At 36.2% G+C, this 16590-nt stretch overlaps 1 protein-coding gene across 2 annotated transcripts in view; it reads left to right on the forward strand.

The window, feature by feature from the left end:
- GTF2F2 (general transcription factor IIF subunit 2) overlaps positions 1 to 16590 on the forward strand; it is a 161661-nt gene that overhangs the window by 85565 nt on the left and 59506 nt on the right. The gene's annotated exons all lie outside the window — the stretch shown is intronic.

Here is a 16590-nt window from a genome sequence, read left to right on the forward strand (position 1 = left end):
GGAGTTAAACTAGATGATCTTTTTGGTCTCTGAAATTCTATAATTACAAGGGGAGAGTGAGAGAATTTTCTCTCCTTTTCTTTACCAGGAAATTATCTTAACTGTTCTTTTATAAGAAAGAGAAAAAAGCTGGATTTTATAGTAGACAGTAGTTTACCTCTTTAACTCCAAAGATAAATTAAAAAGGTAGTTAAAACCACAGTAAACATGTAAATAAAAAATCGCTACAGAACGAACATGTATTTTACTGAAATGAGATTTATTAACTCACTTTAAAGTTAGTAATCTCCCTCATTTTACTTTTGTATTATTACTTGCTTATGTATATGTTGTTTCCCCAGATAAAATCAAAGCTTCTTGAGGTCAGAGACTGTTTGGTTGGGTTTTGTTTTTGTTTTTGGTCCCTAGTCCTTTCATAGTGTCCGGTACATTTAAGACACTAAATGCTTTTGAATTTGATTGATTCAAGACTTAGCTTTTCTAAGCAGTGTGGAAATTGGAACTATATTGGTTACATAGGCCAGTTACTAGCATCTTCATTTTATTTGGAGATTCTCTAAAAGATTCGTGTCTGGCACATCGTAGGTGTTAAATAAAAGCTAGTTGACTGACCCGTAACAGGAAATTCATTATCTTGTATTCATCCATGGGAACTTTCCTCATCTCTGGGATGCCTTCTTCCTCATTCAAAAATAATTCAAGATTTTTTAGTCTTCAGAGGACAGAACAAAACCAAACATTATTGAGCCTTACTTAAGTGATGGGAAGCTGTGATTGATAGCCAGGTTTCTGTAATTCACAACCATAAAGGAAATAATTTACATTGAATATAGAAAGTCTTTCTCAGTACTAAGTTGTAAAGGTCCTCACCCTCAGGAAATTGGCAAAGTGACAGAAGATAGGACGTTATGGAAAGACAGACACACTAATGAATTATTGGTGGATCTGGAAATTAGCATAACCATTCTGGAAGCCAATGTGAAATTGTGCAAATAAAGTGAGTAAAATGTCTCATTTTGACTCATCTCTAGGATTTATACCCCATGGAAGTCACTGAAAAAGAAGATTCCAGACACATCAGAATAGTTAGAATAGCACTTTTGCACTTATGAGATATGGCTTTGTGTGAAAGAGCAGAGGGAGAGAGAGAAGGGTAAATCTAGGTGATGGAAAAACAAAATTTGTCCATAAAATTTTCTCTTGAAAAAGTTTTATAAATATTGTTAAGGAAAGTTTAGGCATCATTTTTTTTGAAGACTAAAAACTAACCTCTTTCTTGATTATTTAAGGGCACCAAGCAAGTACTATTTAAAGTTGTTTGTTACTTATTTTCCTACAAAAGTGTTAAGGGTTTTTGAAATCTCCCCAAATAATTGTTTGCTGCCTGTTTTATGAATATATTCTTCTGACTGTTCAGGCATATGATTTTTACACAGTTATTATTAGCACTGTCCAGATAGAAGTAGTTACCTTCTTGAAGCATTCATTTTGTTTTTCTAAACTACTTTGAGACAGTCTGGCTATGGAAGATGATGTAAGTGGGAGAGGGAAAAAGAAGTAAGGGACTGTGGGAAATGACCAAATAATGAAAGGAAATTCTTGGTCTTATTTATAATTCCTGACTTCTAATTGTCAATTATGTATCTGGGGCTATCCTGGATCTGGTGCTGAGAGAAAGCTCAAGTCCCAAGGTGTTACGATGGTGATAGAGCAGTGAGATCCGGTTAAGTTTTATTGCTCTTGCAAGTTAACAAAGCTTTTGGCACACTGAAAATTATTTATTTGCTCATTTTTTAGGAAACATTTTAGTTTTTAGTGTGAAGTAATTTTCTTTAGAGCATTATCATTTTAAATGTGAAGTCCTTTCAAATGAGTCTGCTAAAAATAACAATCACATTGTGAAAAATTGTGCATAAGTATGTTTCACAGTGAAACAGTTTCAAGTACTTAAGTGATTAGATGGCATGTTAGTGTGCTAACATTTCACACTAGTTTTGCATTATTTATAAAATAGTATGCCCTCTGGAGTTGTCAGTAGCTTGTCAGTCTATCGATGTTGTTAAAAACACTACCTTGAACAATCCATTGTTCAGTACATTTGGGGGCAGCACGGTGTAACATTAAAATTGCTGGATTGAGAGTCAGGCTAGAGTCCAGTGAGCTAAGCTATGTAAAAGTTTCTTGCAAGCTTGAAAGCATTTTTAGAAAAGCCAGAAATCAGTCAGAGTCCAACCTGTGTAAACCCTGTACTAGAGATCTGGGAGAAACCAAAACAAGTTAAACCCTGCTCTCCCAAGCCTATGTCTCTAGCTCTGATTTTATTACTTTGTCGTACTTTATTTAATCTTAGGTCTTAGAGCAACAATACACTTTTGTAAGTTATCTAGTCCAGTCATACACAGGTCCCTATTTTGTCCCTATTTTCTAGATAAAGCAGTTGTTTTGTTCTTGATGCTTAATGTGGTATGAGAAAGATTACTTACCATCAGGGAAGCCAGACTATAGTAATCTCAGACCTAAAATCACAAAGGCATCTATCAATCCCAGGAATAGGTCACATTGATATAATGCTTTAAAGTTTGTAAAAACACTCTGTGATTGATCTGGACTTTTCATTTCAACCATGTAAAAAGCTCCCAGTGTGGAAACTCCCTCTATTAATGCCAACCGACAGTTCTCCTGTGTTGTGGAGTGTTTCCTGGGAGGTACACCAAGTGATTAATTGGCTTTCCCAGATCCACCCAGCTAGTCGGTGTCAGAGACCGGACCTGAACTTTGGTTTTCTTTACTCCAAGGCTAGCCTTCTCTCCATTATACCAAGTCTCCTCGCTCTCTCTCTTTTTTTTTTTAAACTGATATGGAAGTCAGGTGATTTGCTCATGATCACACACAGCTAAGAAGTAAAAGTGATGGGACTCAACCCAAGATTTCTCCTTCCACATCCAGCACTGAATTGCTCCTATGCCTCAGAATCCCTCTCTGTAGACTGGGACAGTAACACAATCCCCAGGCACCTCCTGGAAGAGGAATTATGGCCTAGTCAACCAAGTACTAGTCTGGGAGTCGAGAAATCTGTCCTTTAAACCAGGTAACACCTGAACTTGCTGTAACCTTGGGTTAAAGCATTTAATCCCTCTGGCCCTCAGTTTCCCTCTTTTCACAGTATTGTTTTTTAGTTCTGAGTGCCATATTCTGAAGGGCATTGAGTGACTTGAGCTTGTCTGGGAGAGGATGGTGGTTGTTGTTTGACCTTCAGCCTCAAAGAGGACCACAGCATCACGAAGGTGATGTTATGACTTGCAAGTGGATTGGATTTTAAGTGAGGCAGGGTTGTACAAATTCGCCAACCTTACTCTCTCTTCCAGAGCCATCTGGGTCCAGTGGCAAGATATGGATCAGGATGACTGAAGATGGCCCTTATGTAGGAGACCTAGGCCTTTTTAAACCAAGTTCTTTCCCATATCTGTTTGTCTGAGTTAACTCCCATTCAGTGATCAAGGCTAGATAAGAATGAGGCAAACAATGCTTCTTTTACCTAGTCAAAAAAATTAATCTGGAAGTGATGGGGTGGATGGGACCTGGACCCCTAAAAGGAAAACTTGAATAGAGCTAAGCATGTGACATGGCACCCAAAAAGAGAATGCCCTTGTAGGCTTCCTTAAGAGACAAAAGAATCCAGACATTCTGCCTTGGATAGGCCATCTTAAATTCTATGTTCAGATGTGAACATATCATTTTTAAGAAAGATGAAACCTTGAAGGGACCAGGAAGAAGACAAAGTTTTCATATAATCATTTTGTTTGTTTGTTTTGTTCTGTTGTTTGACTCCCTGTCATTTTGTCGTTGTTATTCTTCCTGTTGGGCTGATACTACTTCTTAGATACTCCACTGATTTACTGAGGTTTTCTACTTGTTTTTCTAAGCTATTGAGTCTTACATTTGTTTTCTTGTAGTTTTCCTTCAATATACCCCTTCAGGAGGGGAATACCCCCCAAGGTTTCTGACCAAAACAGAATTAATTGCTATTTATACTCACTCTGAACCATCAGACTCCAAATAATGGCCGAATGAGGCTTGGGCTGGGATATACTATTGGCCAGTCGAGGGGAGTCAGAGTGATTTGGGTTTAAGACATGATCCTTAAAAAAAGATCAAAATTAATATTCCTTTGGGCAGAGTGCCCACAGGTAAAGGTATGATTCCCTCTTTGTGGGCAGGTAGCTCTAATCCTTAGTCAGCCAACTCCATTGACTATCTATTGCCTTGAGAATAGGGGTTCTTAATCTGAAGTCTATGACTAAATTTCGGGGGACCTGTGAACATGGATGTCAGAAAAAAATTTTATCTTTACTTTCACTAATCTTTGGCTTCCTTTGTAATCCTATGTATTTTATTAATTTAAAAAGCATTTTTCTAAGTAGGGGCCATGATATAAGCAAAGGTAAAGTCCTATACAACTTGACCCCAACCTAACTTTCCAGTGTTGTTAGCCATGACTAGCTTTCTCTCTTCTCAATATATGGCACTCCTTTCCTCATCTGCATCCCCTTTCACTGGCTGACCCCCGTACATGAAACATTCTTCTTCCCAGCTTCTGCCTTGTAAAGCCCTTCTTTTCCTTTAAGATTAAATTCGAACACCGTTAGCCTTTCCTTACCACCACTACCCCACCCCCAGCTGCTGATGTCTTCCTTCCCAAACTGCCTTGTATGTGTTTGTGTTTGTTGACTTGATATTTATTCATTACATGTTTTTATATGAGCTCATCTTCCTCCTTAGAGGGTTAGGAATTGTTTCATTCTCTATGCCAACGATTCTCAAATCTACCTTTCCTGCCCCAGCCTTCCTGCTGACCACCAGTCTCTTATCTTCAACTGCTTTTCAGATATCTTGAACTGAATTCCAATAGATATCTTAGACTCAATATGTTCAAAATGAAAGTCATTTTTTCCCTTAGATTCTCCTTCCCCTCCCTTTGCTTATTACTGTAAAGGGTAACACCATTCTCCTGGTCCCTCAAGCTCACTATATAGGAGTCTCCTGTATTCCTCACTATCTCTTATATCCACACTGTTGCCAAGGCCTATGTCTCCTCTTCTCAGGCTCTGCCATCACCCTGATACAGACCCTCATCATTCCACCCCTGGATTATTGCCTTACCCTGCTGGTAGCTCCACCTGCCCCAAATCTCTGCCCATTCATTCCATCCTCCATTCAGCCACTAAAGTGATATTCCTAAAGCACAGGTCCAATCATGTCACCCTCTCCTACTCAATAAACCATAGTGGCTACCTGTCACCTCCAGGAGCAAACACAAAATGCTCCATCTGGAATTCAAAGCACTTCATAACCTAGCCCCTGTCTACCTCTTCAGTCTTTTCACACCTTGCTTTCTGATATATACTCTTTGGTCCAGTGATGCTGGCCTCCTAGTGATTCCATGAACAAGATACTTCTCTTGCTTTGGGCATTTCCTCAGTGTCAGGAATGCTTTCTTTTCTTTGCTCTGCCTGCTAACCTTCCTGGTTTCCTGTAAGTCCCAACAAAAATCCCATCTTTTACAGAAGACTTTCCCAATCCCTCTTAATTCCAGTGCCTTCTTTCTTCGTTAATTATTTCCTATTTATCCTGGATATAGCTTGTTTTACATGTATTTATTTGCATGTTGCCTCTCCACTGAACTGTAAGCTCTTAGAAGACAGGGACTGTCTTTTGTCACTTTTTATATCCTTAGCACTTAGCACTTAGTGATTGACACTTAGTAGGTACTTAATAAATGTTTATTGATTGATTGAAATTGTATCCTCAGAACCCAATACAGTGCCTGGCACATGGTAAGCACTTACAAATACTTATTGATTAATATTTTCTTGTTATGTGGAAATTTATTTTGAATTGCTACAAATAAAAATTATGTGAAATATCAAGTGATGACAGTCTAAAAATTGATTTTACTAGAAATTCCTTTAATATTTTATCTCCCATAGTAGTCTGAATATAGACCTTTTCCCAAAATTTGGCTAAATGCAACTTAGTTTTTCACTTTTTTTCTTTCAAAGACCTCTCATTTTAGAAACAGGTTCTAGATTTGGACCAGTAAGGTAAATTAGCCCTCTTTCTCTGTACCTTCCATCTCCTATCTTCTTTCTTAGTTAATCTGATTGAGTAAACTGATTTTGCTGGTTTTCCTATGTGAAAATCACAATGTTATGGAGATAAAAATAAAAAGTTAACTCAAACTTGTATTTTGTTTTATTCCTCTGCACTTAATTTTTTCTCGAAGAGTTTTAAAACCATTGTTTTGGTTTTTTTTAATGTTCTTTAACATCCTGTTGAAAGACTTTTCCTGTGGATGCGTAGTATGAAGGGAGCAGAAAAAAATCAAACTTCTTTTCCCATATGAGAAATATCAGTCAGTAAGAAACAGATTGTGATGTAGCATTTATTTTCTTTGGAAAGGTCAACCTGTAACACTTCCCTAGTTTCCTAGCATTTCACTGTGTCTTGGGAGACATCTTTAGGAGAACCTGGCTTGAGGGAAGGAAAAAAACACCTTGGTTTCACTTTGGCAGAATTGATAATCATAGTTTAAACAAAGACCCTCAAATAAAAACTTTTGTCTTTTTGAAATGCTTACAACACATGTGTGTTTTCTTTTCTCCAACTATGATAAAAGTATGTAAATATGTTTAGTTCTTAAAATTGTGGCACTATCCCCCTTCTGGTACCTACTGGCTGTGTGACCCCAGGCAAGTCCCTTGAATTCTGATTTCCTCCAGGCAACTTTCTAAGAGTAGTGGGTGATCTAAGTAGTTGGACAGTCATTAAACACTTACTGTGTGCCTGTTCTGTGCTGGGCAGCACTAAGCACTAAGGATACAAATAAGGGGGAAAAAGAAGTCTTAGCCTTAGAAACTTACAATCCAATAGGGAAAGTCAGTAAGGGAAGAGTGGAGAGTCTGAGGAAGAAGGCACAAGGCAAGGGGGTATGGTGGAGCCTCATCTAAGGAATGTAATGGGTGGAAAATGAAGAGTTGTTGGCCTGGGAGCCATCTTTAAATGAGAGCTCCAGTCAGAGGTGCAGAGGGTGGTGATGAGGTAAGTTTCCTCTTTTGAAGCTTCCTATACTATATGAAGTCCATATGTCCAAACTGCCCTCCCCCCCAAAAAAATTCTGCCTATACCTCAGAAAGTATAAGGAATATAATTGTCTTTTTTAAAAAAACATGGAGTTTTTCTCTTTTTTTAAATTACTTTTATCTGTTTCATTAAATATTTTCCAATTATGTGTAAAAAAATTTTATAAAGTCTTTTTTACATTTCGAGTTCCAAATTCTCTATCTCTCTCCCTCCCCATTCCTTGAGAAGGCAAGCAATTTGGTTTCAGTTATATGTGTAAAGGCAGACAAAACCTATTTCTATGTTAGCCATGTAAATCATGGGATTTTTCTTAACATACATGGATTTATAGGTTCTGATCTATAATCTCATTGAGTTTTCTTGCCAGATGTATCCCGCCCATGCCTTCTCATCCTGTAGAACTCTTGTCCATATACCTTCACAGTACTGTAGAGGAGCTTTACCCGTCCTAAATCTAAATCTCTCAACATTGAGCCTCTAAAGAATTTTAACGTATTGGTCATATTTCATTTTATCTCATGACAAATGACTAATAAAGTGGAGTTTTAATTTTTTTATCTGTGATTTTTTTGTTTTAGAATAGAAGGAACAAGAATTATTCAGATATCTATGTGCTTGTTTTTTCCTTGTCTCTAAGCCTTTATTTACTCTCTGTGGTTCATGAAAGTATTAGTATGTTTGCCAAAAACTTTGTGTCCCCTATTCCCTATGCTTATAGTCTTATAATTTAGGATCTCAAAGCAACTTCAGAGGACATTTAATACAATGCTCTCAGTTTATAAATGAGAAAACTGAGATTCAGGGAAGTTAAGTGATTTGTCCAAGGTCATGCAGTTTGGTCGGAGGTGGTATGTGAACCTGGGTCCTCAGACTTGAGAGACAACCTTCTATCTGTAGGTATGCAAAATGAATGAACAATGTAGAAAAGTTAGTGATTGTCTGTACAATACAGTAAATATTATAAGAGTTCAGAAAGAGAGTAGCTCATGTTAGTAGAAAATAAATCCGGGAGAAATTTGGGGAGAAAATGTATTTAAAGCTGAGCTCTGAAGGAAGTAGAGAATTAACATAGATAAGTAGAAATGGATGTAGGTGTGAAGGGATCCTTTGGAGTGAGGAGAATGGATTTGTGAAGAGTGAAGCTGAGTTACAAAAGGAGAGGAGATCCCTGGTAAATGCCACTTGGTTGGTGAGGCTAGCTAGATCTTGGCCCATTTATACATAGGCTCTTAGGATCCTAGATTTAGAGCTAGAAGAGGTCCTGTGGGGAGTTTAAGTCATATGACCCTGGTTCCCAGCTAGGAGATATCTGCAGCGGAATTTGAATTCAAGTGTCCTTTAATTCAAGTTCAGCACTTTAGTTTGCACTAGATTGCTTACCTACCTCTTGAAGAACCTGAGATTGTTTTTACATTTTTTAAGTTTATATCTGTGTCAAAAAGGTAGAAAAATGGGTGGCGGGAGATCAAGAAGCAACTTAAATAGTTTTTAGATTTGTATTTCCTTTTCCTCCCTGCTCTTGCTTATTTCTTCAAGAAACAGCTCACAAACAGATCTTGATTTCAGACTATTTACTTCTAAAGTTTATAAACTGCAGGAAAGTTTTTTTCTTTCAAAAACCTTCTTTTGCTTTATGTGCCTTTAGTGAATATCCTTTTACTAAATACAAAACCATTCTTATTAAACTAGTTGCAGCTCTCCATGTCCTTTTCCTGTTTCTTTCATGTTTTGCTAGTATTTCTTCTTTGATAGGATTCTCAAAATTGAAGACAATACCTGTAGTTGATGCTCTACCAGATCGTAAAAACTTAGTCTATGAACTTGTTTTCTTTTCATTGATGATCTGTGATCTGGTATCCCAAAAGCATTTGTGTTTATTTTCTTAATGTCTTCTTTTTCCTTTAGTTCTTTAATAACCTAAATTAGGCTGTATATTTAAGAGGAAGATGGAGCGTTTGGTTCATTTTAGATTGAGGGGGATAGGAGTAATTTAAGAAAAGATCCCTGGAAATACTTATGGAAATAAGATTAGACAAATATTGCTGTGAATTGTTGTCAAAACTTGGAGATCAGTTAATTGACCTAATTTTGAAGCTGATAAATAGTGAGGGCCTCTCCCCCCCCCCAAAAAAAGTCCCTTGAAGAAATAATCTCATTTATATAGATTATCTTGAACACTTTTCACATGTGGGTATTATTGGATCATTATGTAGTTATGGAATTTTTCCTAGTAGTGGTAGATTTATATTGATCCATCTGTACATTGTCATAAGAGAAACTGAATAAAAGGTAAGCATTTAGAAGACAGCTGGCCTATATTAAGAATGCAGAGTTAGATTTGAATTAATTTTCTAGGTTTGAGGAACCTTTATGTCAAAACTGATTGTGACTGAAAAAAAAAATCACATAAAACTATGTGGCTTATGCCAAGAGATTCAGTAGTCTTGTTCTTGTTAAACTTCCCGCTGTACAGGATGAAAACCCTCCCTCCCAGGTTTTATTCATCCATGAATGATTGCTGGTAATCAGGAGAACCTTTGGCAAAAATTGTTAAGTCAAGAAAATTTGCATTTGGTCTGTCCATCGCTCTCCTCCATTCTCCTTTCTCGACTACTCCCTCAAGCATCCAGTACCCTCTTATTCTCTACTTCCTCTAAACTAACAGGAAACATTCTGATATCATTTCTTGATACTTATCCATTGACTGCATACATTTCACTGAAAATGAATGCATCTCAGTCTACCTGAAGCAGAGATTTGCTTTTTGCTCCTTTTAGCTAATTGTAGACTGAATTAAAGGCATTTCCAGCCTCAGCAAGCAAGAGGGCATAGGGGAGCTAAAATCATATCGCATGTCAGTTAGCCCTGAAGGTAATTCTTATTGCCGTTTAAAAGATGACTGGAAGAATGACCAAAAGACAGACTCACTCTCTCTCTCTCTCCTCCCTCTCTCTCTTCCCCCTTTTTTTCCCCTCTCTCCCCCTGTCCATGGATAGGATGAGTAGGAGATTGCTGGCATAGGAATAATATTTATCTCTAGTTCTTCTAAAGGTATACGTTTCTCCAAGACTTCCATGTATTTTCCAGTACATTTGACATTGTTTTATTTGATATTATCATATCACAGACTTTTATTGTACAAAATGCTTTCTTATGACTTCTTAGTCTATCTCTAATATTAAAGTCTCTGACGATATGTTTTCTTTGGAACTCATTGTTAACAACAGTATTGCTGTAATTTATCACTGTGGAACAAATTGACCAGATCTAAAATAACCAGCTAGTAACCAATATTTTTCTAAATGGTTTTAACAGCTAGCATTCTAATTAAGACACCAAAGTAGTTACTAATAAATGACCTGTTAGAGTTTAATTCTTTTGATGGAAGTTCACAATTTACTCCCAGATAATAATTTTTATATTCTAAGAGAAATAACTTTTACATATTTATGAATAATTTTTCATTCTAGTTTTATAATACAAAATACAGGTAATCCTTAGCTTATAAAGAACTTATACATCTCCATAACTCTTGTACTTGATCCCTGATCCTCCTCACTGGAAGTGATTTTCCCTCTTCTGATTGCATAGCACTCTGTGTTCCTCATGTACTTCTAATAAGCTAACATGTTTGGTGATTTTTTTTCTGTGTGTGTGTATATGTATATGTGTGTGTGTATTATTTATATATATATATATATATATATATATATATACACACACACACACACATATATCTAGCTCCCTCACAAAGGCTATGGCAGTGCCCATGTATTTATCATTTCATCATTATCTTCCCTCAAACACTGTGTTACACATAATAGGTATGAATGAATGAAAGATTGAATGAATAAATGTAAAATTCATCCCACTGCTCATTCCCCAGAGAAGTGACCCCTTCCCCACATCTCCAGCCATTGCTTTCATCTCTACAGCCACAAAAACTGTGGAAATAAAAGCTGAGGTCTTGCTCAGAGTCTCCATTCCAAATCATAAGAAGGGGAAGCCGTGTGGGAGCAGACTCTCAGGCAAAGCTGGAATGTCTGTATCTGTCCAATGACCCAGTCTTGCTTACTTCCCCTACTTTTTTTTTTTTATTATTATTATACTGCTTGATTTTTCCTTCATTAAAGCTATGCTTGAAAGAACAGTGGACTTGGAGTCAGAATACCCTGGATGCAAGTCCTGACAGACAAGCATATTTGTCATGTGATCATTATCAATTCATATTATTCTCATGAATCTTTGTTTCCTAGTCTGTGAAATGAAAATTTTGTGATTCTTGTAGCCTGATCTAGTAGATAAAACACTGGACTTAGAATCAGGAAGACCTAGGTTCAGATTCTGACTCAGATACATACTTGCTGTGTAACCCTGGATAAGACATCTGACCTCACGGAGCCAGTTTCCTTCTCTGTGAAAAACTGGAATCATAATAGCACCAAGCTTATAGGATTGTTGTGAGGATTAAATAAGATAATATATGGAAATCTCATTGTAAAACCTTAAAGCGCTATCTAAATGTTAGTTATTATTATTACTTCACATAGGTTTTTATAAGCAGTATGTAAATGTGTATTTATCATCATGTGAGTTAAATATTCTCTTAAAAAAATTTAAATACCTCTGGGTACCTTATAGGGACATGAGTAATTCACTGATAAGTATAAATTCAGTCAATTTGATTATCTAATTGCTTAGTTGAGGTCAACTCAGCTGAAGAAATTTGAAGTTTAAATGGAGTGAAGTACATAATTTTAAAATTGAAGTACTTTGAGGTGTTAGCATATTTTTGGCTAGGATATTGAACTATTCTGGGGCAGCCAGAGGGTATTGGGGAGCCTAAAAGGCAGAGATATTGAAGGACTTTATGTGGAGCTAGAAAAGTGGAATCACAAGGGAAATCTAAGGTTGCTAAAAACAAGCTTTACTGTTTGAAATATTGCCTGGGGCTTATCCCTACCTCAGAAAATGTAGAAGATCCCTCTTTTTTCTTTACACAACCTGCTGGACTTAATGGGTTTGGGGAGTCTAGCTTATGAAAGTTAACCACCATTTGTACCATTGTTTCTATGGGAACATACATTCCTATTCTAAACGTCTGCCTTACAAACAGATACTTGGAATGCTACCTCTGTGTAAGCTGTAAACTGTGGATTTTAGTGTAGAAGAGTTGGCCATTTTGCTTGCTTTGGAGTGGTATTTGAGTCATGCATAAATTATTTTTGGTTAGTAGTAGTGTACATTCATCTTCAGCACATCCCAAATAGTAATGCAATTACCGTGTACAGTGGGATTTGGATTTTCTGGTACCTTCAAAGGCACCCAAGTGCCTGGGGAACATGTTTGTAGTTCATACTTATTGCTTGTTTTTATTTGCTTAATCAAGAGCTTTAAAGGTCACAGTAAAAATTTTCAACATAAAAAATAGTAGGAATGTGGAAAGGGGGTCAAAGTGAGTAGGGCTTACTTGGCTTAAACAGACAAGAATTCCAGACCTCCTCCTTTCCCTCCAGCAAAGGTACAGGAAGACCTTTTGGATTTTGACATTAGCTTCATTTTATGCCTGTGCTTCACCCTGAAGACTGTCTCAGGTTTAAGATGAGTCATTTCTTTTTCCCACTGTTCATGCCAGGGTGATGACGTGTCTGCTGTTTTGTTGATTCCTAGTATTTCTTAGCTTTGAAGCATCTTCCTTAATTCTTTAACTGAACAACTATTTACTGAATACCTACTGTGTGCATAATATTGTTGTATAAGTGTATAATACAGTTTCTGGCTTTAAGGAGCTTATTATGCAATTAGAAATATATAGCACATTCATGGGAAAAATTAAATGACAAAGTAGAATATGATTTAGTGCCAATAAGTGGTCTGGACATTTAATTCTATAAAAATTAGTAAAGAGAGAGCTCAACGTAGGCTGAAATTCTAAGACTTGGAATAAGCCTGGAAGGAATAATAGGACTTCGATAGAATATAAAGAGAAAGAATGACATTTCAAGAGAAGACTATAACATGAGTAAAAATATGGAAACAAGTCTGCCTGCAGTAGAGGGTTTGGGGCTAGCGAATGGCTAGGGAACAATTGTGGGACTTGGCTGAGCAGTTAGACCTTGTCCTTTTAGCAAAGGAAGGCATTCATCTGGAGACCTGAGCATGGGAGGTTGTTATTGGAGGTAGCAGTATAGACTGTCCTCCCTTCCCTGCTGCAGTGGCCACTAGACTTCTGTCCAGTCATTGAGCAGTCTCCGTGGTTTCTTTCTTTCTTGATAAATTGACTATCTTGCAAGTCTTCCTTACTGATTTTTTTTTTGTTGCTGTAAGTTAAGGTGTTGATGAGTAAAGGAGTCAAATTAGTTGTTTAAAGTAAAGAAGAATAAGTTGAGCAGTGATGAGAACATATCTGAAGTTATGTACAGTGAATCTGTAGGGTTCAAAATGTGCACAATTTCTTGACTTACTCCAGGAAAGTCTATATTATAGCTTTGAAAAAGCTTTTAAAAATGTAAAACCAGATAGCTACTGAAACTGTTTCATAAAATGCCCAGAGAACAAGTTTTCTTAGCTTATGCAAGATTCTTTTTTACAGTCCAAAATAATATGGCTGCATTAATGAAATATGCTGTTTGCTTACTCATTAAAATGAATATAGTATATTAAATATTTATTAGTTAAATCCATATGTGACTAATAGCTATAATATCAATGGCTTAAGTTCTCTTTTGGGGAAAATTGGCAAAATATCTTAGCCACAAAATTTTCAGTTTGCATAATTAATATGAAAGCCATATGGTATTTTATTGTAGCTCATTAAATTGCTAACAGTTTGTACTTCTATTTTAACTCATTTTAATGCATTTCAGGAGTACTTTTGTGTAAAATACACTTTAGACAACTTCTGTTTTTGTAGAGAGATTGACCTTTAAGATGAAACTGATAGAATACCAGCTCTATAATATATAAATCAATAGAATCTTTTTCATTTCTAAAGATAACCTCCATATAAAGCACAAGTGACTAATCCATATGATAGGTATATGTTTTTTTTCCTCAGAAATATAACGATTGAAAAAATGGATAGTCATATCAAGAAACAAATAACTAATCTTAAGCTTTGCTTGTAGGAGGCGAGGTATATTGTAAAAATAATCACTGGATCACAGATTTTGAGCTAGAAGGGACACCAGAGATCATTAGGTCTAGCCCTTTTTTTCTTCTAGATGAGAAAACCAAGTCCCAGGGTAAGTGACTTGTCCTAGGTCATACAAGTAGTTGGTGTCAAAGGAAAGATTTTGAGCCTTAAGTCATTTGAGCCTATAGCTTTGTGTATGACCTGTTCCAGTAAGCTCCTTTGGGCTAGGCCCTGTTTTGTTTCCTTTTCTAAATCCCCAGTCCCTAGCTCAGTGTCTTACATATTTTAAGCTTCAGAGCATAATATAACAGAATTATGGCTATGAAGAAAAATGCTTGGAGAATGAATCATAACTGGGTTTTGTAGGAGCTGAGGATTTGCTCCTCCCTCCTCCCCTTTAAATACCATAACTGATTAGAAGGCCTCCTAAAATGTATTCTCTACCTCCTTGTCTTTTTATAAGAACTTAACATAATTTAACTTTTTATACAGTGGCTTAAAGTCATCCTTCATTGCTTTTTGTACTTTAATAGAACATAGTTACAGGGTCTTAAAGACTGTCACTGTGTCAGCCTGAGATAGTCCTATGCTCCTTTTACTACTCCAAGATCCCTTCTAGTAAATTAGACACTCCTCCTCCTGTCTGTAGAGGAAGCTGTGGCTTCCATTTTGATTGCTGTCTGGAGGGAGGGAGGCCTTTCTGAGTCTCATACTTCAGAGGACTTTGGGCTAGAAGGATGAGCCATGCAAGGTTCGGATTTTAGATGTGGGACTATTTGTTCTTACATTTCATGATTGATCTGCCTTGGAGCATTTGACTTTTGACTTCCATCTGATTTTCATGATTTTTCTGACTCTTCTGTGACTGTCACCTCTTACTTCTCACAGCAGTCAGTTTGTCTTGTCTATAGCGGCCTCTGACCTCCCTTTTGTTGTTCTGCTACTAATCTGTCCTGAGTTTGGAAGCTAAAGCACCAAGCCTATTATCAGACTTCTTAGAATTATGCCTAAAAATTAGGCCCTCAATAAGGAAACACAGGTCCTTTAGAAATTTCCTTTGGGTATGAACTTGAGCATCTCTTTTGGCTTCTTGGAGACCTTCTTTCTAGTTCTTAGTAAGATTGTCACTGTATTTATTAATGCCACATGGTAGACCATGACACATAGAGATGGCCAAGGTTATCTAGTGAATTTGCTTAATTCTTTTCTTTAACAGAATCCTGAAAAAATCTAGGAAGGTATTTTTAAAATAGGATGATTGCATTCAAATATGGAAAAAGAAGTCTACCTAGTAAAATATTGAATAGAGATTAGTAGAAAAAAATGGAGATCTGTTGTTAGTATCTGCCTTTGGATATTAACTCAGTTGTGTAGATAATCAGTATTATGTTCTACGATTTTCTCTTCGTTTTATACTTTGTATTCTGGAAAAGAGATTACAAACCTTGTGTCGTTAATAAGTAGTTAATATCAGTGCAAAGGAATACTGTTTTCCCAGTGTTTCCACATGGAACAAAAAATAAATTTAAAAAATTTTATATGGAAATCCACAGCTTGTCACAATTATTTTGACATTTAATATATCTACATTTGATTTTAATTTAATTCATTGAAATCAATTTGTCTTTCATCAGCTTTATTTAAAGGTCCCCATTGTTGTCAGTTTATACCTTTTTTTATAGTACTTCATTTTTATCTTTGTAATAGTTACTTTGTATGCTTAACTTATCTATCCCTGAAAATACCATGTGTTTAAATAATGTAATATTTTGCTAGAGTTTCATTTTCTTCTAGATATTTTAAGGGATGATTTACATTGTTTTCTAACCTTATGAAATTTGAAGACTAAGGGTTTAGTACCCACTTTTGGGGTGGGGGAGGAAAAAAGTATTTGTTCTAAAACAAAATTTTAAGTTGCTCATGTTTTTAATTTTAATAAAGTACTAAATTTGTACTGTATTATGGGAATTATAGCTTGTATGTAGTAATGCAGGTATTCCATAGCTTAATGTGTGTGTGGGTGTATCATGGTAAGCTTCTTTAGAGACATTTTCATTTTTTTTATTCCCAGTGCTTAGAAAACAATGCTTTGTACATAGTAAGGACTCAAATATTTGCTGAATTGAATTGAACTGTACTACACGAAATGACTGAAAAGAAAGTGTACTTTATATATTAATAAAACTTATTAGGAGATTGAACAAAACTTAGTGGGTGATGGATTTGTTTTTCATGGTATTGGAAGATAGTTGTAATCTGTAATCCTCAAAATGGGAAGTTGTTATTTGGTTGGATTTGGGGGGAGGGAAGTGCAT

Source organism: Notamacropus eugenii, chromosome 6, assembly GCF_028372415.1.
Source record: "Notamacropus eugenii isolate mMacEug1 chromosome 6, mMacEug1.pri_v2, whole genome shotgun sequence".
NCBI classification, from domain to species: Eukaryota; Metazoa; Chordata; class Mammalia; order Diprotodontia; family Macropodidae; genus Notamacropus; species Notamacropus eugenii.